Genomic DNA, 23648 nt, shown 5'->3' on the forward strand with positions numbered 1-23648 from the left:
TTTAAAGTACTTTGTACTGTGAATAACAACACTTTGCTATAAGAAAAAGTACACTTGTGGTAAAAATATATAGAATGGCATCTCACTAGCTAGCCTGAACATCAGACATGCCACATACAAGCTTTTTTTTTGTTTGTTTTTAAACTAATTAAACTCTCCGTCTTTTTCCATTACTTTAAGTAGAAGAGAGTCTTTGTGTTTGTTTGTGGTCAGTTTCTTAATAGGCATAGACATGAAGTCATTTATCTTACTGAAAATCCCCTCAGCCGTATCTAAATTACTTTCTTACCAATGGCTGAAGATTCTCAATTTAATCATAATGTTTAAGTGAGATACATAGCAAACTGTTTTAACTCAATTTGGACATTCTTACATACCCGTGACAATCACCTTACTGGGTTATCTATCAAAGAATGTGCTTGCCATCCTGCTCCATTCAATACCACAGGAGACTATAAATTGAGCATAAGCTCAACCCAAAGCTGTGACAAACAGTGGACTTTAAGAGTTCGCATTTCTTTTAAATTGAAAATGTTTTAAATTAGTTGATTTCCTATAGCCCAGGGAGATTGAAAATCTGTCCACAAAAAGAGGATGACAAATATTTTAGATGTGCAATTACTACAATAAGTGATCATAAGTGGGCATCTGAGTGCCCAGTGACCCATCTGGTACACACAAGTGCTCACAAATTAATCATGCAGTTGTGTGAGATTTTTAAAAATCTGATGGTCTAAGTCTGATGGCTCATTGCTAGGATGACAAATCCTGTCCCTGGTTAAGTCAGTCCCATTCTGTTGTTTCTGTACAATAACAAGAAAGAAAATCTTAAACCAGATTCACTGAGATGCTCTGGCTTCTTTGAACTCTGGTAATGCAAAACAGCCATAAAACCTTTGCCGGTTAAGATGGGTTATGGCTGCTTTGCATCACAGAAGTAATACAGAACAGCTGGAGCATTGAATCTAGCCTCTTATGCTTACATATTTTCATATTTCTTCCAAGTCATACTGATAGTTTACAATTCATATGAAAAATATAAGGACCTGATTCTTCACTCTCACCCACTTAAATCATGACTAAACCCTTTATAATCATAGGGGATTTATGCCACTGTAATTCCATTGAATAAGAAGACAGTCACGTCCTAGTGGTCTAACCAGAATAATAGATTAATTACTTAATATCAAATCAAGGAGTTTTATAACTTTTTAGTAAATGAGAATTGTTGGGCTGGCTTCTGAGACCTTACTCACTCAGCAGCCTCCAAAACCCTTGGCTCATTTCCCAGGGACTCAGCTCAACTTCGAACTCATCACTGAAATTTCTTTATTGGCATACAATTAAACTACACTTGAGCTGATCAAGTTCAAACATGGGGGTAGGAGCAGAGCATATCACACTTCCAAAGTTACACAGAAAACTTCTTCTTTTATATATATTTACATATTACATTGCATTTAATATACGTTGCATTACACGTTCTGGGAGTGGCTTGGTCTCTTTGTAGGAACCAATCCCTGTACAGCATGCTCTAGCCACACACCATCCATGCACAACTTACTTTTTTACCTCATCTTACATTCCAGGCTTATCTTATCCATTGTTATCTTGTCTATTGTGAATGGTTCCTGGGTGTTCCTCCTTATCTTAGCTAGTACAGACATACTGTTTCCAGCCTGCTGATCCATTTACCTCTCTAATCCTGTCTCCCAAGAAATAATGTCCAATTGCTCAAGTCAAGCCAGGCCTACATTCCACTGCTTTTGTTTTCTTTTTTATATTAGCATTTGTTTTATTTACATTACATTTCTGGGGTTTATTGTATGGTTTTGGGTTTTTTTGTGATTTCTTTTTTTGTTTATTACTTAGCAACGCATTCCCAAGACAACAGTAGTTATAATTATTTGAACCACCATTAATAGTAGATTCGAAGTATGCACCAGAGGGTGCAAGCTCACCTCTTCAGAATAACCCACCAGGGTCCACATTTTAAGCTTACTCTGTCTTTAAAGCATTCTTCTATAACTTTAACTTTCCTTTGATTTTAGTTATATTATTCAAAAAAAACTGGCACCATTTTTTTTCTATTTATCCTCACAGGAAATTTAAGTGTGAAACGGAACATAGGCCAATTAAAATACCATTCCCTGGATCCACACCAGAAATGGTCTTTTTTCAGCCATCACACAATACTTGTTACTTACCAGCATAGACAGTTTTCACTTTACCAACATCCCAGTGTCTCAGTCATACTGTGCAATTTGGAGACTGTTCCCCCAGAGTGAAGCTGCATGCCAGCAACTCTGTAAGACGTTATACCTGCACGTGTATGTGTCCCTCTGGTGCAAGGAGCAGTACAAGTCTGGGCTTCTTAGACCTTGCATTCTCTTGCAACTGTAGTTGAGGAGGGAAAACAAACTTCTTCCAAACTGTTTGGGCTGCGGTCGTTTCACATTTAACTTTCTGGTACTGGACATTTATTAATTTTCTTACTTGCACCAACTGGTGTCACTTCTCTTGTAGCAAATTTTTAATTTTCCTGGGATAAGAGAGCACATTTTCTTGCTCTTTATCTCTTAAAGCCGCTTTTACTTTGAATAGCATGTGTTCTACACATATTATTAGATCACCTCTTCCTCCATCAATCAGGCAACACATTAATCTCAAATGTTGGCAATTCCACCAAAAAAAGTGTTTGCCTCATTTAAGAAACTCTCATAGTATTGTTTCCACTTCTCCTTCACTTATTCAGGTGTTATTAATAGTCTTCATCATTCGTCTTCATCATTTAAAGATGGTGCTTCAATACCATTTTCCATCCCTTTGGGTCTCATTATTGCAGTGCTATAGATCTTTTTGCCAACTAACTTACAGGCTCAATGTACAGATCATCCAGAGTATTCCCTTTGGCCTTCTTCACTGCCCACCTGGCAGCTCACTTTGCTTTTTTGTATTCACTTTCATTTACACTTAATGGATTCATCTTTTTCTTGTATGCACCATTTTCTTGTTTCAAATTGCTAGCTGCCCTTCATTTGTCCTCTATCACACTCTCTCTTCCCCTCAGTTTCCCCTATCTGCACCATCCACCACTAGAATGCACATTCTTTTGAGCTGGTTCTTTCTTTTCTTAAGCTGATATATAGTACTGTAATTGCCGTTCTCTGCACCCTTTGTGTTTTAGACATTTAGGGAGAGTCACATAAAAGTTAGTCCACTCCTTAACTTTAGTCCATAAACCCTTTAGATATTATCATGAGCATTTTATTGGCTTCACTGCCTTTCTTTCCTTCATGGATTATATTAGAGCACTACTAGTCATGCTACTCTAGTTAAGTTTGTGTCAGCATTTCTAGTTATATAAACCCTTATATTCAGAGGTTTATCACAACCATAACACATGGCTACAGTATTATATTTGTAATCCCTTTGGTAATGAAACTAAATCTGTAAAAACAAAAATAAAGTAGTTCAGAATAAAAAGGTAGCTTATGACATCTCAGCCTAAGAATAGTTTTAAGAAAATTCACACAAAATATACCCCTATTTTTAAGGTAATGGTTACTGGTTTATGATGCCTTCTAGTCTCTTTGTATCCTCAAAATAGAACTACCTAATAACTTTTGTATTAAATGCAACCAATCCTCCCATGGTCTGCAGTTTATTAACGCAACATAAAGTTTGAAGAATCAAGAACTCAGAAGTCAGTACCCTACCAGAAGTACGTTTTTTGCCATTTTAACTCAGCTGCAATGTATAACATATATTTAATGCTATAGATTAAAAACATAAACAATAAGGGGGTGAATTTCAAAGTCACAAATGGAGGTTAGGCACCCAGCCTAATTCAGTTGGAATTAGATATATAACTGCCCTTTTGTGCCTTATAAAATCTCTCACTGTGACACGAAAATTGACATTTAAGAAGGACACCAGAAATAGATAATGTTATATACTGTAACTGCAATATAGTCAAGTAAACATTGCAAAGGAAACTTTAAAGATTGGAAGTTCATGATTCTCAGTTTGAGTTCTTAACCTTAAATGTGTCACATTAGTGCTATTTTGAAAATGTATTTTGGAATGAAACGTTCTGAATTTTTTTAGGGGAAGGGAGAAAATGGAGGGGGTGGGTTTTATTTTATTTATTCATTTGACCAAATGTTGCACTGATATTGATGTCTGATACAAATAAGCTTTCAACATAACATCTCAGTATTGACACAACATAGTTGAAACAATCAGCTGGTAAGGTAAAGTAAAGATCATTAGAATTAACATCAGTTGTTCATTAAGGAGCCAGAGAGAAAGAACCTCATGCTTTAGGACATTAACCAGTCTTTGACTATGAAGGATTGACAGTTTGTTTTGTTTTGTTTTGTTTTGTTTTGTTTTGTTTTGTTTTTGCACCTTTCTGTGAAACGTCTGTTTCTAGTCCCTGTCAAAGACAGTATATAGATTACATATAGACCATGGATCTGATCGTGGAGGTTTTCCTATTGACTGCAGTGGATGGTGGACCAGTTGCTGCATTTCTTTTTCAAATGAAGACTAGAAAAAATTCTAAAAAATGCAAGCAAAAGAATGATTTGTGTAATTCCTTGTACAAGAACATAAATATTATGGAAAACAAGCCATATAAGGGCCATTTTTATTTGTTTTTTTTACAAATTAAAATTCTACTTTGTTTCCATCATTGAACTCTTAGACAGTTCAAAATAAATTAAATTGTTTATGTGGTTGAGAGTTTAATAAAAAAGAAATTAAGGATCTGATTCCTCAATGTTACATGGGAGTTTTATCACTGAGCTCAATGGAAACAGAAGCAAGCCTGAAAAAAATTATAATTGATGGATTATAGAGTAGTTCAATTTTGACTAAAGTTATAAATGCAGGTTGTCAAAGTACAGGGTCAAAGGAATTTTTGGTGATATTACAAGGAAAGAAGAATTGTTTTCATAAGAGCGTCTCAAGCAATAATGCTGTGGCAAATAATAATAATAAAAAATAATAATCTGTGTCTTATCCAACAGGCCCTAATAATGGGTTTAAGTTACATCTAAACTAAGACCTTCAATGTGAACTACAGCCTATGGTCCTGCTCATTCAGCAGAAATAAGCAAGTGTCTTCAGTGACAGAATCTGAATGGATTCTGAGGTCTTGAGCAAATTTCATTGATTCAGCTTTCATGCTTATTTTCTGAGAGTTGGTTCCATATTATTGCAGATTTTCAAATAGTTTGTCAGTAAATTTGTGCTGTGTGTGTGTGTGTGTGTGTGTGTGTGTGTGTGTATAATATGAATTGCATTGCTTTATGTACATGACATTTCTGTACATGAAATCTAGGACTGAACTTTAAAGGTTGGTCCTGGAAAACTTGCAGACTTTTTGTTACGATTAAGGCTACATCTATACTTGGTGCTGGGAGTATGATTCCCAGCTTGAGTAGACATACTCACACTATCTCTCATTGAGCTAAAAGAGTAAACAGCCATAGTTAGCCACTCCAAGTACAAAGTCATGTAAATCCTGTGGGTACTTACTTGGGATGGCTACTCACTGCTATCATGGTAACATTACTATTTTTAGCATGCTGGCTCAATGAGAGTTAATGCAAGTATGTTTGTGCATACAGGGAATCACATCCCTGGCTCCAGGTGTGTAGACATAGCCTCAGACATATGAGTCCTAAAGATGCTCTGTTAAAGTGGCATTTATGGTGGGGACAAAATGGTCCAGTGGTTGGATGAAAACTTAAGTTGGTTGTAACAATCCTGTGACTTCTCAGGCTTTGTAATCATTAACTATTCTACACATGTCTACATGGACTTCAGTCATAAGTGAGGATAAGTGAGAATAAAACTGATTAGCTTCTGCTTGAAGATTGCCAGTTCTTACCTCTCTAGCTAAATGAAAACTTCTTTTAGCTACAGTAGTATTAATAATGGTAATATATTCCTGGTTTTCCTTCTTCAATGCATCTTTCAGAGGATCCTCCTTATCCCCCCGCAACTTTCTACAGGGTTCCACAATGCTCTATCCGTGCTGCCTTCTCTTCTTTTCTCTTCTCTTCTCCCTCTATGCCTTATCTCTAGGTAATCTCATCTACAAACACAAATCCAACTACCATCTCAATGTATACAACTTACAAGATCTACCTCTCTACTCCAGAACTGCCTTTCTGACATCTCCTTGTGGATGTCTAACTCAAACTCAGCAGAGCTCCTAATCTCCCCCTCACACCACAAATCATCCTCTCTCTTTGTATCCTCCTTCTGTCATATTGAACATAAGTTACTTGTCTTCACATTCAAGGCCCTTCACGGCCTATCTCCCACTCTATCTATCAGCTCTCATTAGCAATTAAAATGTTGACACCTACCTCTGCCAGGCCTATAACAACTTTCATCACCCACTTGCTAAGATTTCAAACAAGCACCTTCACACTTTCTCTCATACTGGTGCTCAGGGTTGGAAGGTCCTCCCCATAAACATCTGCAAAACTAAATCATTATCCTCCTTCAAACCCTCCTTATTACTCTCCTTCGCCATAATGCCTACAAAAAATTTGACAACTGTTAGGCCACTGGTGTGCTGAGGCCACTGCCCATCATGCTGAGCTCATTGTTTCCTTGTACTCCCCCGTTAGTCTATCTATATCTATCTGCTCTTCCTTGTTTTATACTTAAATTATAAGCTCTTTCAGATAAGGGCTTTCATTTTGTTCTGTGTTTGCGCAGTTCCTCGCACAATGGATGTCCTGACTGGGATTCCCAGGTGCTCTGATAAAACAAATTACTATTATTATTAATAATAATTAATAAATCCTAGTCTCTTTGAAATCAATGAAAAAACTCCCATAGATTTCCGTGGGACCAGGATTTCATTCATTAACTGCAGTAGGATGTGGACCTGCCATTGGAGAGCCATATATTCAAAAATAGTCTGTCATTTTGTCTAGAAGAGGGTAGTGGCTCGCATATGCACTAAGATTCCAGATAGCTACATAGCCAGGAATGACATTTGCCTCAGCTCTGTGTAACCTTCACCCTAACTTGTCTTTACACTAATGTGATCAACAGAAAATATTAAGCGCATCATGAAACTCTAATGAATAATAAGCCATATGATCACTTGTCTTCAGCACAAATACTTTCAATAATGCATGGCAAAAATGTTATAAAATGCATTATTCATAACTTTCCCTTATATGCACCTGAAAATGGAATTGTTTGCTTTGCCTTGGGAATTTTTTGTCATGGTTTGTTATTCTGTTCTTAACTTTCTAGTCCACAACACTTTTTTTGCCTAAAGAGCATTCTCTAATTATATTGTCGATCATTCGCAGAACACCTTCTCTCTGCTTGCTGAATAACACCTTTTCTTTAACCATTTTTTTTTTTTAATTCTGTCTTCCTGAACTGAGAACACAAGCTAGCTCATACACAAACATGCATGTATGTAGATTTCCTCTGGAAAGCTAAATTCCTCGACTAGTGATGCTTCCCTGATGCAATTTTATGAGTCAAGGGAATTTGACACTTAAGATTGCCATAAATAGCTGCACCAAATTATGATTATATTTAGCCTCAGTACAGTACCTGAGTAGGTCAGCCTAGTATGTATTATATAAAGTGTAGGAGTAGGTTCTACTATAAAATTTACACGCATTATAACAGCACCAACTAGTTCTGTTTATACCTCAGGTTGAAATTGTGAATCATATACAGCTCTAAAATTTTCAGCAAACATCACAAATATGCACTTTCTTATGTTACATTGGATTAGTGTTTAAAATCCAATAGCATTTGATCCACTGTCTTTCTGAATCATACCATACTATACCATGTAAATATGCTTCTAGTGTTAGATTTTTATAATAATCCACTAACACAAGGAGGGTTTAATCTTGCACAGCCCACGTGCGGTGTTGTGTTCATAAGCAGAAGCAAAAGATGTTAAGAAAGAAGCGCACAGTAAGTCTATAGCAGAGCTAAGTCTTCAAACTTTCAGTTCTGTGCCTTAACCACCAAGACATAATTCCTTCTCTAGGCTATTCTACAAGCTAAACCCAGGGGAAGACACTGTTAGCTAGTCTTCCAGAGAAAGTGGTAGCATTCCAATCTCTAAGTACATTTCAAACTAGACTTGAGATAACACCAGTAATCATATAGTATGGAATTACTCTGCCTAGATGGTGAGGTAGGCCAGGGACATAGCTCTGCTGATTTTACCTACAAAACAGCTATTTATACATCATAAATGTGAGTCAGTAGCATTTGGCTCTAGAAGATATAACAAAATTCTTTTTTATTTCAAACATCTATTATTCCATTGTTTTTATTGTGCTGATAACGAATTATAAAGGGGGAGAGTTATCCTCTACTTCCTATAGGTCAGATCAGCCAATATCCTACTCACTATTTTATTACATTTGTTTTGATGAAGCCAGTAGATTGAAATTGTCATTATTCTTCTAAACCAGTATTTTTTTGTAGATATCCTTTGCTGTGTCATTACCAGTTCACAAACAGAATGGTTTCTGACAAGCTTGCAGTTTTATTTTCCATTTCAGAGTTAAGGGAAATCTACTGAGGATTACTAGAGTAAGTGCTAACAGAAATATACTAGCCTGATTAAAAGGAACAATTTTCAACATGCTGGATGCACTTTTTACAGGTGAGTGCTTTTAGCTGGTACAATAGGAAATGACACAGCTGAAAAGGGAACCAGTTTTTAAAATAACCCATACAGAAAACCTTTAAAAGAATTGTTGTGCTCGGGCATTAGTCAGCATCCAAGACACCACAGTTCCTACTATCCCAGGGATTTGTTAGTAAAAGTCAGTAACCTAAAAGACAGGATAATAGCCACAGCTCAAAAATACCTTAATTTAAAAGAGTAAGTAAGTTTAACAAAGTTTAAAGTTGGGCAACCAACAACCTGTGGAATAAGGGAGGATCAGACACAATTGACATGTTAAGTTGATGTGGGAGCATAGCTTTTAAATGCAATGTGCAGGATTCTCTAGTGCCTTTCACCTTGTGGGGTCATTCTGTACAGCTGATTTAGCAGGGTTTTGCACTCTGGACAGGTGTAAATGTTTACCTAACACATAAGGCAGAGGAGAATCTGGCTCAAAAGGCTGTTTTTGAGCAAATGATGATTAGTGAATGAGGAGAATAATAGCAAATGGAAAAGCCGAGTCGCAAAGTGGAGGGCTTGCTTCTACTCCCATGGAAGTCAGCAAAAGTTGTATTATTAGTTTCAATGGGAGTTGAATCAGGCCACTTCATAAACCCAGACTTTAAATAACAATTGACATTTGGGGGGGTGGGTAGGCTGTCAAACTGTCAGCCATTGCTATACTGGAAATATATTTTGAATATTTTCACAGTGAGAAAAAAAAAATGCAACAACCCCCAGTTGAGTATAATTTATAACAATGAAAAATATAGCTTAGACTTGTTGAAAATTAATTTTCTTTTCAAAATCACAAATCATGATTCAGGGCACAATTCACTTTGAACCTTAGACTCTCATGCTGTTCAGTGTGAGAATTCAGAACAGAGAGGAAGGATCTGGCTATCAGTCCCATGGGAGTAGCTGGCTGCAACACTTTTGAGCACTCCTTGCTCACAAAGCAACTTTTCAGTATTGCACCTTTCAACAGCTTCTCCCTTGAATGTAAGTGCTGTGATCAGCTGGAAAAAAAGCATGATGATTTGTGTGCTTGTTCCAGGGCTGATCAAGAGTTGGGAGATAGTTAGTGCAATGGTGCACTAGTGTTTCTAGTGGGTTTGGATTAGCATCCAAACTACAAGCCTTCACCCTTTCCTGCCCTTTGTTTTGGGTTTTGCAAAATCAAACCTAGCTAAGAAGATTTTGCTGCACCAAGTCCTTCTGGCCTGGGCTATGTAACTAAATGTCTTCATATACTGAATCCCCACAGTTTAGAATGTGAAAGATATATTGCTCAAAGCAAACTATGATCTTCTGCATGGGTATAAAAGAGATTGAAAATAATACTAGTTACCTGTAACCCTGTCCATAAAAAAAAAATTGTTTTAAATAAAAATGGGTTCTAGAACTTCAACCGCTGAAGCTCTGCAAGAGCATGATTTTTTTAAAGATGAGGGGGGAAATTCAGGGAGGGGTTTGTTTGTTTTTTTGTTTTAACCTTTAAGAAAAAGCAACCCAGGTCTAAAAGAGTTTATATCTAATGTTCAAGTTGTAAACTGAAGGATGTTACCAGATTTGCCCATCACCAAGGGGTAAGCTCATTTATTAGGGTTACTTTCCTGGAAAGGGGTGTGATTATAGGGGTGTGGTTCTATTAATGTACTGCTTGTGTGTTCATATGCTACAAGTCCTCTCCCAATGGAGCTATCCTGCAGGACCTAAGGTTTTCAGGGCTGGGTTCCTCCAGCCCCAGATTCAGATAAACCCCCCACAGATATACACACACATTCTAGATTAACCAAGTGAATCTGAGCAGACCGGGCTATCAGCAGTCTCAGTTGATCCCTCAGGTGTCCCTGAACTCAGCAGGCTGGGTGACACAGCACTTTCAGTGGCCACCCTTATATGCCCCTTTGCAACGCACCAGAATAGAGCACACTTCTTGAGCAGGCTGGGTCCAAACAGCACTTTTTGACTGCCCCCCTTATTTGCCCCTGGACTCCATAGGCTAGGCAGAGCAGCACTTCTCAGCTGTCCCCTTCATATGTCCCTTTACACCACAATTGTTCTAGCAGTAACCCCCTTGATGAGCAAACCCCATAGAATTTTTGGGCACCCCAGGGATCTTTGGCTTAGGTAAAGAAGCATGGCTGTAGAGCAATATAGGGAAGCCAAGAACACAAAGGAGTAAAATAAAGTTTGGAGAGATAGAGAGTGGCAACCAGCTTGATTATAACAGTTATTTTATTGCTAAGTATATAAAACTTATGATACTAATAGTAATGCCATACAAGGAGAGAAAAACAATCAAGTGCTTATAATACTACACAATTACAGTTCGGGTATTGGAGAAAGTTATCCCAGGTTTGATTACAAAAGTAGAATGTTATACCTGGACTGAGAGAGAGAGAGTGTGTTGGGGGAAGGGAAAATGGGGGGATCTCACCACTCCGTGCAGCTCAGAGGTTCCCAGGAGACAGTCTGGTCAGCTTAGGGTCTGGAGCGTTTTGAGACAGGCAGAGCCCCCAACACAATCAGTCAGGGAGAGGGGAAGTTCCAGTGGGACTGATGCAGCATTTTGGATCCAAGCATCAGAACAGAAGTTTGAACTTTAGGGGGGTTTTGTAGACACCAGGTTTGTTTATGGATAAACAATGTCTGGACAAAAGGAGCTGATCATTCCTGGCTATGGGCAGTTTTCTTTGAGAGAGAGCTCACAAAGCAACCAGGATTCAGTGTTTTACATATCAATAACTAGAATGGTCTGATAACTGCAGAGCTGGCTGTGTACAGGTGTGAGTTCATTACATCAAGAGCAGAGATCTCCCAACATGCAGTGCATCCCTGCTTTGGCAATCCAAGAGTTCAGTGCATGTTCCATCTTCCATGTAAAAGAGGCTTCTGTTCTCCATTCAATGTGCTAATTGAGATGCCTCCTTTTTACATCTTTGATGTAGATGAGGCATAGGGAGTTGTATCACCCTTGATGGGAGGGTTTTAGTTGTGTCCACTGCCTTTTCATATTGAGATGCCTTTGGTTTCTGGTTCAAGCCGGGGCTGTGGGGGGTTATTCAGGTGAGCCAGAGAGAGTTGGGGTTTTGCGCCCTGGTTCCCCAAGAACACAGAGCTGCCAGGTAACAAGGTTTATGTCATTTCTTGTATTATTCTAATCCTGGTGACTCGTGAACCCAGGTTTCGACAGTCTTAAATGCAAATTGTTATTTCCTATCTAATAATGAGTCATCTCCTTCATCCAGAGCCACTAGCCTGTGACCATGACTGTTTTGCCAAGGAAAACTGACACTTCAGTAGCATCTTTCTCCTTAATCTCACTATTCTCTCGATTCCTTTAAAAAAAAAAGACACCAGGTTTTTCAATTATCATCGTGTGTTTTTCATGCATAAGACCCACATTTAATATTTTTATGAAGATCTTGTACATTTCAGAGCTATTACTCCTTGCATCTCAGAAAATAAGCGATTTATTTCCCTTGCTTTTAGGTAAAACCCTTGGAAGGGGACAGGGGAGAGTTCTATTTTTCCCCCTTGTAAATGTTTAACCCTCTTGCTGGACTATTGCTACTTTCTTCAGTAATTCAACATCATTACTCTAGCTCCTTCCAGTGGTAAATCGTAATGTTCAAAAGCAAAGGAATAAAGCTTTTAATGTCCCTTTAATCATTTTACACTAGAAACATACTGAGGAAAGCATTGGTTATCTTTTCATTGTAAATCCATTTCTGCTTGTCCCAGCCTCAGGTTAAAGGTAAAGGGTAAATGAAGTTTATATGTATAGTTCATTCAAAATTCTCATTGCCAACTAGCCCAAACAGTCACAAAACATATCTATGTAATCACCATACTAATATATGGCTTGTGACTTTCTGTGGGCTTTGTCCAAGCCTTGGTAAAATCTCAGCTAGATAATCACACACGTATACCATATAATAGCTTATATCCAATTTTACCAAAATGTTACTTCATCTGACTTCAGAGGGGAAGCTTTATGAGATGTTCAGAGCTGAAAAAAAGTACTAGGTGCAAAATAAACTCACTATAGAAGGCAAATCAATATATGGGAGAAACAATTCATTACAGAATGTTAACCACGTTAACAATACTCAGCAGATCAGTATTTACTTTGGTGTAAAGTACCTAAGAGTGTTCAGATGGCCAGACCGCTCAACTGGCTGAGTGTTCTAATAGCTTTTTTCAATCAAGGAACGTAGCAAAGCAATGGAACACAGCGCCCAGACACTATGGTGATCGAGGTCAAAGATAGAGAAACGAATATCCACAGCTGCTTTAGAAAAAACTCCTGGGCAAAGGATTCTGTTTTTAATACTGATAATTTTACCATAGCATAAGAATTTAGGCCCCAATCATACAATAATTTTTAGGTCGGTGGATGCACAGAACACTGTTAACGTCAATGGGGATTCCACCTCTTCACTACATAGGCTGCAATCCTCCAAAAATATAGACAAATGATTTATTTTATGCTTACACATAGTTCCAGAAAATTCAGTCGGACTGCTCATGGTTATAAAGCTAAGCCTGTGCCTCAGTGTTTGTTTGTAGGGTTGGAGTCACAGTTTGTAAAGGAATTTAGGATCCTTTGGAATATTCGTAGATTCCCAGGCCGGAAGGACCATTGTGATCATCTAGCCTGAAGTTCTGTACAACAAAGGCCAAAAAACTTTCCAAAAGTAGTGTATTCTGTAGTTATATAATATTACTATTACAATTAATCATCAGGATCAAGTTGGTCGAAGGAATCAATGAAAGAACACACTTACTGTCTTGTAATGGGTTGAATCTGTTTCCTATTAATCAAACTCCATTTACCACTTTGTATTGGTTCACTTTGGATTAATAGCTGGCTTCCCATTTGTTTCCTAATTCCACATTTACCCTTCTAGGAAAAAGAGAATTTTCTCAGTCCAGCTTCCTATCTCTCTAAGGAGAAATTATCTGAATGAAGAACATCACAAAAAGATTTGTAAACCTCTTGCTGCACTCAAGGGACCAAGTAATTGCGTAGTATCATATCTTGTATTAGGGGTAGCTGTGCATTTACACAGCTTTGGAGGTATGGGGTGATTGCCATCTTTGAAAAGCTTAAATAACAGATAGGTAACTTTATCTCTGGTTAGCTGGAAATCTTCAGCACGCAAACCCCATCCAATTCCTTATCCTCAGGACCACAGAAAAGTATGTCAGCAAAGTATGGAGGTGTTGAAAAGCTTGAAAGGTTAGACTATGATTAATGGAATGATGTGTGGATACCATTCAATAATCCCACTAAATTCCATTCAGTTCAGTTTGGCCTGTATCAAGTTGCATTAAAAGATAATTAAAATAGTTTTTCCAGGCTATCAGAGTAATATTTAACATAAAATAATCATATCCTCAATTTCTTTTTAATACAAATCACATAAAAGCAGGCTCAATAAGATAAAATAATTTTAATAATAAACAGAAATCAGTGTGAGAATTGTTCCTCTCTGAGTAAAAGCATCTCTCTTCCAACATCAAAGTTTCAGTAAGTAAGGTAGAAACTTGGGAAGTATCTGACACCAAATGATTTAATTTGCCAAAGTTAATAATAATTTCCCAGATTAATTGAGAATTTAGGGAGAAAAACATCAAGAGGGGAGGAGTGTACATAATTGTAACATAATTTGTATTTTTAAAAATTATACTTCCTTGTTCTACAAGTTGTTCATTCTAATCCAAGATTTTAACCAGTAAGGAATAAACAAGTTACTTCTTCAAAAAAGAACAAAAAATATATTCCTAATATTCAAGCTTCTCTCTATTGCCAAATTCAGTTTTCTCTCTGACCATGTTTCATTCCATCATTATGACGCAATTACTGCACTCTACTCATCCCTTATGAAAAGGTGGGCACCAGGCTAGTAGAGGGTTATTGTTGGAGCCATGGTTCTGGAGATGCAGGGTGAAGCATGTGTTTGGCCACTGAATCATGTAATCATATTATAAATTTGAATTAATTTATTTGTAGAATCATGTTCTGTATCCAAAGCTAAACCATGAAAATAAAACTTTATGCATAACACATGATGCCATTAAATAAGACTCTTTTCCATTATATTAATTCATAGAAATGAAAATGTACATTGACTATGTGGGGAATAAGATGATTCATGTCCAATTGTATTTTCATGATTAAATTTTTATTATTTATATTGTAGTATTATGTAAGTGCCAGGAGCTTTCCAACAATTTTGGAAGATGCACCTTTTACCTTAAGAGGGTACAATCTACTGGCAAATGAGAGCTACAATAATAGATGGGGAACAGGAGAATAGGCAGATGAGAGTTACAAAAATAAGATCACATGGTTACTCAAGCTTTGATCCAACAAAGCACTTTTTAAATGAGTAATCCCACTGAAGACAATGGGATTAATCACATGCTTAAAGAGAAGCACATGCTTAAATGCTTTGCTGATTTGGGGCCTGAGATTTTATACTTGCCTTGTTACAAAGGATCTGCCTAAATACGTACAAAGCTAATCACCAATACACCGGCCCAAACCACTAAAATCTCCCTCCAGGGCAAAATGTCACCTTTATTCAATCCCTTCCCCTACCTTTCCCATCCTGGAGCCGAGAAATTCTCCCACTAGAAATATTCAAAGTGGCGCATTCCTGAAAAATATGTTGGTTTTAGTGAAACAGTATTTTCCAATGGTAAAAAGATTTTTTTTGAATTTTTTTGGCCAAGTCTATTCCCTAGTGATTAAAAAAATTATGAAAGTCATCCAGTTTAAACCACAGGAAGATCAGAAATAATATGGAGTGATGGTCTCTAAGAGGCAAGTAGAGTTAAAAACCAAAAAATCTTTAACTTAACTGTACAGAAATATACGTAAAGAAAAATAAGATGCAAGTTAATATACTTTTTCATTTCCCTAAAATGGCTAATAATGTTTTGATTTCAGCATAGTGCACTATAATGCTATAAATATCTTAATGGACAGCATTACAGCACACAAAATATGTTGTAACTTTTAAAAATAAATGACTGGATTTCATCATTTTAATTATTTTGCATAAGCGTTTTACTATATAGCCTGCTTAATGGGCATAAATGAATACTAAACATTATATAAAAACAATCAACATAATATTAAGGGGTTCATTTCATTTCTTCTAGATATCATTTAATGAGTTTTCCTAGATACAATTTTCTGATTAAAATAAAGCTGATTAAAAAGTAAATTAAAAGTAAACTGTCATTGTTTTGTATTGTAATGTTTTTAATCAGGGAAATCATATCAGTTGGAAATAGGCGAGCATTACAATGTTTATCATCACACCTGCCATGCTGCTTTTACATTTCTGATTTCATACAGCAACTGGGACACATAGCTGATCTTCAGATATATTGAAGTCTGGTACTTAGTTACAAACATAGCACTCACATCTGGGCATTACTGATGTAAGCAGGATCTGAACGTCCCGCCTAGCAGGCTGCGGGAGGGGAACAGGCATCAGGGCCAGACTATATTTTGAGCGCACCCACCCTGCTTAGGTGTTCAGCATGATGGGACTGCTTTGCCCAAATGATCCCTTTGGCTGGTGTTGGGTTACAAATCACTTTAGTGTTAAATGCAGGGATAAGGAAATGTTGTTCCCCTTATTGTACGAGCAAATGGCAGTAGATGTGCAAATGTGCTTAGCCTGTTCTGATTGAACGGTCACTCTCATCTGAACAGAACTGGCTAAGTAAGGGGCTCAGACGCTAGAGCCCTGTAAAGGTGGATAGGGGGTGGGGACAGGTATTCCTGCCTGGTAGTGTCGGCTCTGCCTAAGACCCCCTGCTGTGGTTTAACCTCCCCCTCCCACTGTTCAAAATGAGAACTAATTAAGATTCCATTAGGAGTTTTTGTTTTCAGTTCTTGTTACAGCTGAACTCATCTACTGGAGGACAGCGTTCCTGTCCAACCTCAGAACTGAGGTTCACTGAGAATCAGAGAGCTGTGTGGAACCTCAAGCGAATGACCCACAGAGGTCATAGTGGAGAAGCAGGTGGTAGCAGAAGATGATGGTGTTCAGCGGAGCAACTGGCGAAGGGCAGGTAGTGGGGTGATTGGCAGGGCGGCTAGCAGGTGACTGGTGGAGCAGCCCGTGGTGTAATGAATGGCCAGCAGGGCAGCTGGTGGATGGTGGAGCGAGCAAGGTGCCTTCTCCCCGCCCCCAGCCAAGGTGGGAGGTAAACCCCATAACTGCACCTCTAGACTCTGGGTCTGCCCTGACTAAGGACAACACCTATGAGCGGGGTGCTGTGAAGGAAGAGTCACGTTAAAAGAATTTCTTGTTGCTGGACTTAAGAACCTGAAGCAAAAGGAAACTGCCCAATGAACTCCAGGGTGAGTGTTTTGTTCCTGGTTTTATGCATGTGAATCCTGTTTGCAATGTTTTCCCAAGTTAATTTTCCTCTTTTATTAAAAGTTTCTTTTCTATACTCTGCTCTCGTGAGAGGGGGAGTGTTGCCTCTAGAGGTGCCCAAGGGGTGATGTGTAATTGTACCAGGTTACTGGGTGAAGGCTCAAGCCAGTGTTGTGTTTTACTGTTGAAAGGAATCCCTAGATATTGAACTCGGTCCTTTTTGCTTCCAACTCCGACTGGCAGAAAGGTTACATAAAAAAGTTATCTGATTCAAATTATAGCTATTTGTTGTGTGGCTGGGAATCTGTAATAGCAATCAGCAGGATTCCAGGTACTTTCATTGTTCACTGATTTTAGACATTGATATGAAGTTATTGGCTTTATTTATTTATTTATTTGAAGCTTTAGATTTGAGGAGTTAAATTACCTTTAATCTTCATAGACTGTTAGTTAAAGCTACTTATTTTCTGGGTTTTTTCCCCCCTCACTATAAAAAAAATAAATAACTGAGACAGCTGCACTCTTCTTCATGGCTCTGTTTCCTCCTGATCACTATCAATAATTTAAAAGAGCACACACTGTGAAAAAACCTTGGATGTCAGAATTAATTGTTCCTTTGCCAGTCACTGCGCTTTAGAGAGTTGCTTTTTGTACAGAGAGACACATTTATCTATAACTTATGACTGTGCACATTAAAATTGTGTTAAGTGTTGATTTGACCAAACTAAACTTGTGTTGGAAAGGGTGCAAATGCATTGCAATTATGAGGAGTGAATAGGACTCCATATACTTCAAACAGTTAGTTCACTTTTCTGTAATGTAATGATAGCTCCACTTGTAGGATGAGATACTCAGCTGGTGTAAGTCATCATTGCTCTCTTAACTTCAAAGGACCTTTATCATTTACTCATTGGATATAACTCAAAAAGCACATGTTGGAAAAAAGAGCTAAAGCTAGTTATGTTTTTAAAGAAGCAGATCTCTTTACATATGCAGTACAGTGGGTGAATCCAATAATCTAGTGTGGTTTCTATATCCATGTACCTGGGAATTTTGTCTATGAGAGGATATACTGGTAAACAGGTGAATCATAGAGTCATAAAAGATTAGGGTTGGAAGGGACTTCAGGAGGTCATCTAGTCCAACCGCCGGCTCAAAGCAGGATCAACCCCATTGTCCTTGACAACTGTAACGGTAAATGAATACCATTAAATGAATAGACTGCTCGAATGCTCCGTGTGACTATTTTTAAATTAAAATGCTGTTTCCATAACTCTCATTATGACCACAAAGTGACTTTCCCTTAAAAGTTGTCCCAGCAAAAACCACATCATTAAATACAACCATAAAAGTCACACTCCATTTACATGTGCCAACCAATACTTTGGATTAGTAGCTGTTGTGAACTTCATCCTCTTACTGTCTCTACTCGCCGCATCTTGGATCCCCATCACTCTGTTGCTACTGGGATGGTAATTGCCCTTTGTGGCAGTGTCTCTTTGCCTGTAATATGTCTAATGGGAGAGAAGGAGATGGACGCACACAAATGTTTTGGAGAAGCATTGGTTGAGATCTGAGACTTTCATGAAAAGTGTCCTTTGAACCACTTCCTCACCTCACTGCTATGGAAGGTCAAAACTGACTGACTATGTGTTGTTCCAGTCCTGCAACAGAAGCATCCTCTGAAAGAAAATGTTTTTCCCTGTAGCGTGTCATGTGCGCTCTTCTCCCAGCCCCGTCTACACTGGGAATGTAGACAGAGCTCTCTTCATCAAGACTCTAAATTTGGTCCAGAGGACAAAATCCTCACTCTTGCTTAGAAGCTGTGAGCATTTGTTTGGATGCTTAACACTGGAGATCAAAAGAAACCAGAATGGATCTTATAGGTCAGGGGTGGCCAAACTTACTGACTCTCTGAGCCACATACAAGCATCTTCAGAAGTTTGAGAGCCAGGGCATGCATGCTGGACCTTAGGGCTTCAGCACTGTGGCAGGGCTCAGGGCTTCTGTCCCGCGGGGCACATCTGCTGAAGCCCCGAGCCCCGGCAGGCACTTCCCATGGGGCGGAAGTCCCTAGCCCCACCACTCCACTACAGGGCTGAAGCCCCAAAATCCCCATCCTAGTCTGGTAGGCAGAGAGGGGAGGGGGGTAGATGACTCCATGAGCTACACTTCAACTGTAAAAGATCCACATGTGGCTTCTGATCCACAGTATGGGCATCCGTGTTATAGGTAAATATGCCATGGCAATAGTCATTAACATTCAAAAAATAAATCCTGGGGTAATTTTTTTTTTTTTTAATTTTTTACTTTAAGTAAAAAGTAACTCACGAGCTTCTACTTATTCTTATATGTCTTTGGCCATTGTTTAACAGGGTAACTCTTTTCTCTTATATTGGCAGCCACCTCTGTTGCTATGTTGTTCTTTGAGGATGCAAGATATGGGAGGTGGGGAGGGAGAGAAGTTTCTTCTCTCTGTGAACTGCGCTCCAGTGACACTGCATAGAGCATTAGGCTCAGTGTGGGTGGCAGCGGTAGGCTTGCACATGCAGTTCAGTCAGTGACCCAGAAGCTGGAAAGAGTGAGACCCAGAGGCGCAACTAAGAACAACTTTCTCTTTTGTGATTTCCATTTTTCATTGTGTTCGACATTTTTTAAACTGACGTTTGTTACAGCCTAAAAGCGTACAGCAGAGGGCTGGGGAGATGAGATTTCACTGCAGTATAGAAGACATACAAAAGGAAATGAGTGAGGAATTGAAGGAGCCAGGTTGTGGGGGGAGCTTTTTGTTAGGTAGTTGCAATAAATTATTCTTTTGTGATATAGTCAAATGAAATATATACACAATGTTCTTAGAACTTTCAAATATAAACAAATAATTATATTTTCCCTTTACTTGGTATGAAAAAAGCTGTCAGTGCCGCTTTTGATGTGTACAATTGCACAATGCATGTACCAGACACTATTGAACTATCAAATATATTTTTTACCTTATTTTACTAATTTAAAGCTGTGACTTTGCTGTCACTTCATGACAAATATGAGGATTTAAAAATAGGCTGTGCCTTTCTTGGTTTTTTTTTTTTTAAGAGAGGCACTGTCGTGAAATCACCACAGAAAACTGTTTTGTGCAGAAAATATTCAGATAATGCTCAGAAACAACAGAGAGAGTGTCACTCCAGCTGTTAAGTACTGTTTACGATAACTATAGCCTTAATGCTATTATCTGAACTGCCTGGGTAGACCTCTTCTTCCACATGGAATCCCACTGCAGGGCTGGTTCTAGGGTGGACAAGTAGTACAGTTGCCCTGGGTGCCAACTTCTAGAGGGTGATGGACCACGGTGTCACACAGCTTTTTTTTTTTTTTTCTTCTGCTCTGATTGGTTGGCAAAGCAGCTTGGGCCATTCCTGCTCCATTGACTTAGTGCATTTTCACATAAGTGTACAAACTCACCTGCATGGATCAGATTACATGATCCGGGCCTCTAGCAGATGTGCATGTCTTATCAGTGTCAAGGGCTTAAATCTAAAACTGCTCTATGCAAGGAAATCCCACTGAAATTAATAAGAGTTCCACATGCCGATCAGTTACAGAATCAAGGACCAGAAGATAAAGAAAAATGGGGTAAGATCATTTATTAATTATTATTATTTCACATTTATATTGCACAAATTCCTAGAGACTTTAGTCAATTTGGTGACCTATTATGCTGGACCTTGTACAAACATAATAAAACAGTCTGTGCTCCCAAAGAGTTTGCAATCTAAAATTTGGATCAACTGAGAAATACTCTGGGTATCATGTTTCCTTTCTCTTTTCCAGGACTGAACATCGCAGCTGGTCCCTACCTAGCTAATGGACTTTTTCAAACAGCCATTAAAAATGGAATAGTTCAGATCTAAATCTCTATCTGGGTCTGAATGTTGCAGCTCAGGTCTCTCTCTGCTTTTCTGTTTTCTTTTGAACTAGTTGTCATTGGATTTACACTTTGTACAAATTGATATAATCTTGATTCCAGATTCGAAAATACATTTTTTGTCTCCAGTTGATGAGTGTTTTCTTTCTAAAAGGAGGGCTTACCTACCTGCTGAGGCATAGAAAGTTATTTTCCCGACCATCTTTGATACTCTGCTACAATTAACACTGCAGGGTATCAAGTTAATCCGTGTTTGGGAAGGTTAGATGCTATACATTCTAAACAATTAACCAAGTTTTCTTGCTGCTTATGGCTGGGCTGCAGTTAAGAGTGAAATGAGTAATATGGAATTCTTTCTTGCTCTTGGTATCAGTTACTAGGGATTAAGGTACCTTTCTCATGAAATATCCAGCTCCTTTCCCTTCCAGTATTTACTCCCCTATTTCAACCTAGAGAAAAAAGCTACCGTCTCCTGATGTGTGTGAATATATATCTGTCTATGCATATAATAGGAAAGAGAGAGAGAACACACACAAACAGACCATGCACAGATGCTTGTCAAGCTTTATGGCCTTACTATGATGTGTTCCTGTGGTGTCCAATGGATATTGGAGGTGCCAGACACTGGTGTCAGACTAAGTATCAGACTACTTAGGTTATCGCCTCTGATTCACAAAACTTGCTGCCAGTATCCAATGACTGGCATAGGAGTTGACTTCATCTCATGCTATCAAGAAAAAATAGTTTGAAATATGTCAATAAATCATAGTTTCTTCTATCCCAAGAATTGAAGACTGGAATTTAGAATTTACTGAATTACCAAGTAGCAGCATAAGACCCAAGGTAAAACTGAGTATTGTACACATGATCTCTAATATCACATAAATAGATTTATGTTACTCAGACTGCTTTTTTATTATAGATTTTTATTGTATAGTGTACATGTTTCAGATTGGCTTTGATAGAGGGTTTTTTTTATTATACTTATCTGTTAATTTCCTGTTTTACTTTCCATTCTGTATAAATTATTACATAATGGTGAACTTCAGAATGTTCTGAGACTGTTCCGATAAGATGTGGATAGTTCTGGTTATTATCACGCCATTTGATAACTCCATTGTTTCTCATTGCTTTTTAATCTGTATTCTGTCCATCTTCTTACTATTGTCAGGCCAATGAGAACCAACTTTCTTACCTTATTTTCTTCTTTCCCTTCTCTTTACTCATAGCCACTACCCCACAAAGACATCTCCCTGTCCTCAAACCACATTATGCCAGAGGTGACTTCAGAGAGTCCAAGGTGGTGTGATTTTGTATCTTCATCTGGGTTCTAGAGCCTATAAATTACAACTGGACTCCCCTAGACCCAGTCCTATTTACTGATGCTCACTTTTTACCCTGTGATGGTGAGTACAGGTAATTTTGATACTCTCTGGTTTACATCCATGGCTCTCATTGTTTCAGTGGTACTTCTAGGAGGAGACCTCGCCAAGCCAAACCATGAAGTGGGAATTAAACTGCAACAGAGATTTTTGAGTCCCTGCTGGGAGTTGCCACCCTGTATTGAGGCAATTTTATTTAATGTTCTGATAATCAGAATATGAAATTATATAGATGACTTAAAGATCCATTTTCCTTCTGTGCTCCAACGAAACTCTTGAACAGGCTGCAACAAAGTTAATGAAGCATCACATAAACACAGGAACATAGAGGATAATAGGACACTCCAGTTTATTAGAAGTCCCAGTTGCATGCCTGAACAACAAAAACATGTGCATGATTATGATAAAAATTACAAAGAAGTGAAACAAATGCTCTCCTAGACCCTTCCCAAGCTCTTAAATCAAAGAGTCAGTTCATTAAGGTCCTTCAACCCCTAAGAGATGGTTACTTACATATCACAGCTAATGATGTATCTGCAACTCAGATTGTTCCCGGATCTCTTGCTGCAACAATCAAAAGAGATTCTGGGTAGTAGCTGTGGTAGGAGTCCGTGTGTATCTACCATGTGTATCCAAAATAGAGTTATTGTATATTCACAGTAATGAAAAACCACAGCAATGAAAATTCATCATTGATGAATGATCAACAGATTTGTCTCCACCCTTGACGATTGCACTATGGTAGTGCCTAAAGGCCTTAAGGTAGATCCACTGAACTAGGTACTATGAAAAACCATTAATAGAAGGTCCCTGCCCCTCCCCAAAGAGTTTACAATCTGAAAGCAAATGCACAAAACAGAGGGTATGTCTACACTTAAACAGCTACAGCTGCAGTGTCAGCGTAGGTGATCCAGCTCAGAGAGGTGATAGCTAGATTTATGGAAGAATTGCTCCACTGACCACCTACTCTGGGAGTTAGGATGGCATAGCAATGTTTCTCAGGGAGGGGAATCACCCCTGAGAGACATAGCTATTCTTATGCAGGTTCCCACTGCAGACCAGCCCAGATACATAGTGTGAAACAGGGGGGCGGGTGGCTTACAGTACAATGAAGTGACTTGCCTAAGGTCACATAGCAAGTGACTGGCAGAGTCAGGAATATAACCCAGGTTTCCCAAATTCCATTCCAGTGCCCAATCCGTTCGCCCATGTGGCCCTAATAAACACTTGTCAGTCTGTTG

The sequence above is a fragment of the Emydura macquarii genome, unplaced genomic scaffold (assembly GCF_026122565.2).
Source record: "Emydura macquarii macquarii isolate MOO-44397 ecotype Brisbane River unplaced genomic scaffold, CSIRO-AGI_Emac_v2 contig_561, whole genome shotgun sequence".
Classification (NCBI taxonomy): domain Eukaryota; kingdom Metazoa; phylum Chordata; order Testudines; family Chelidae; genus Emydura; species Emydura macquarii.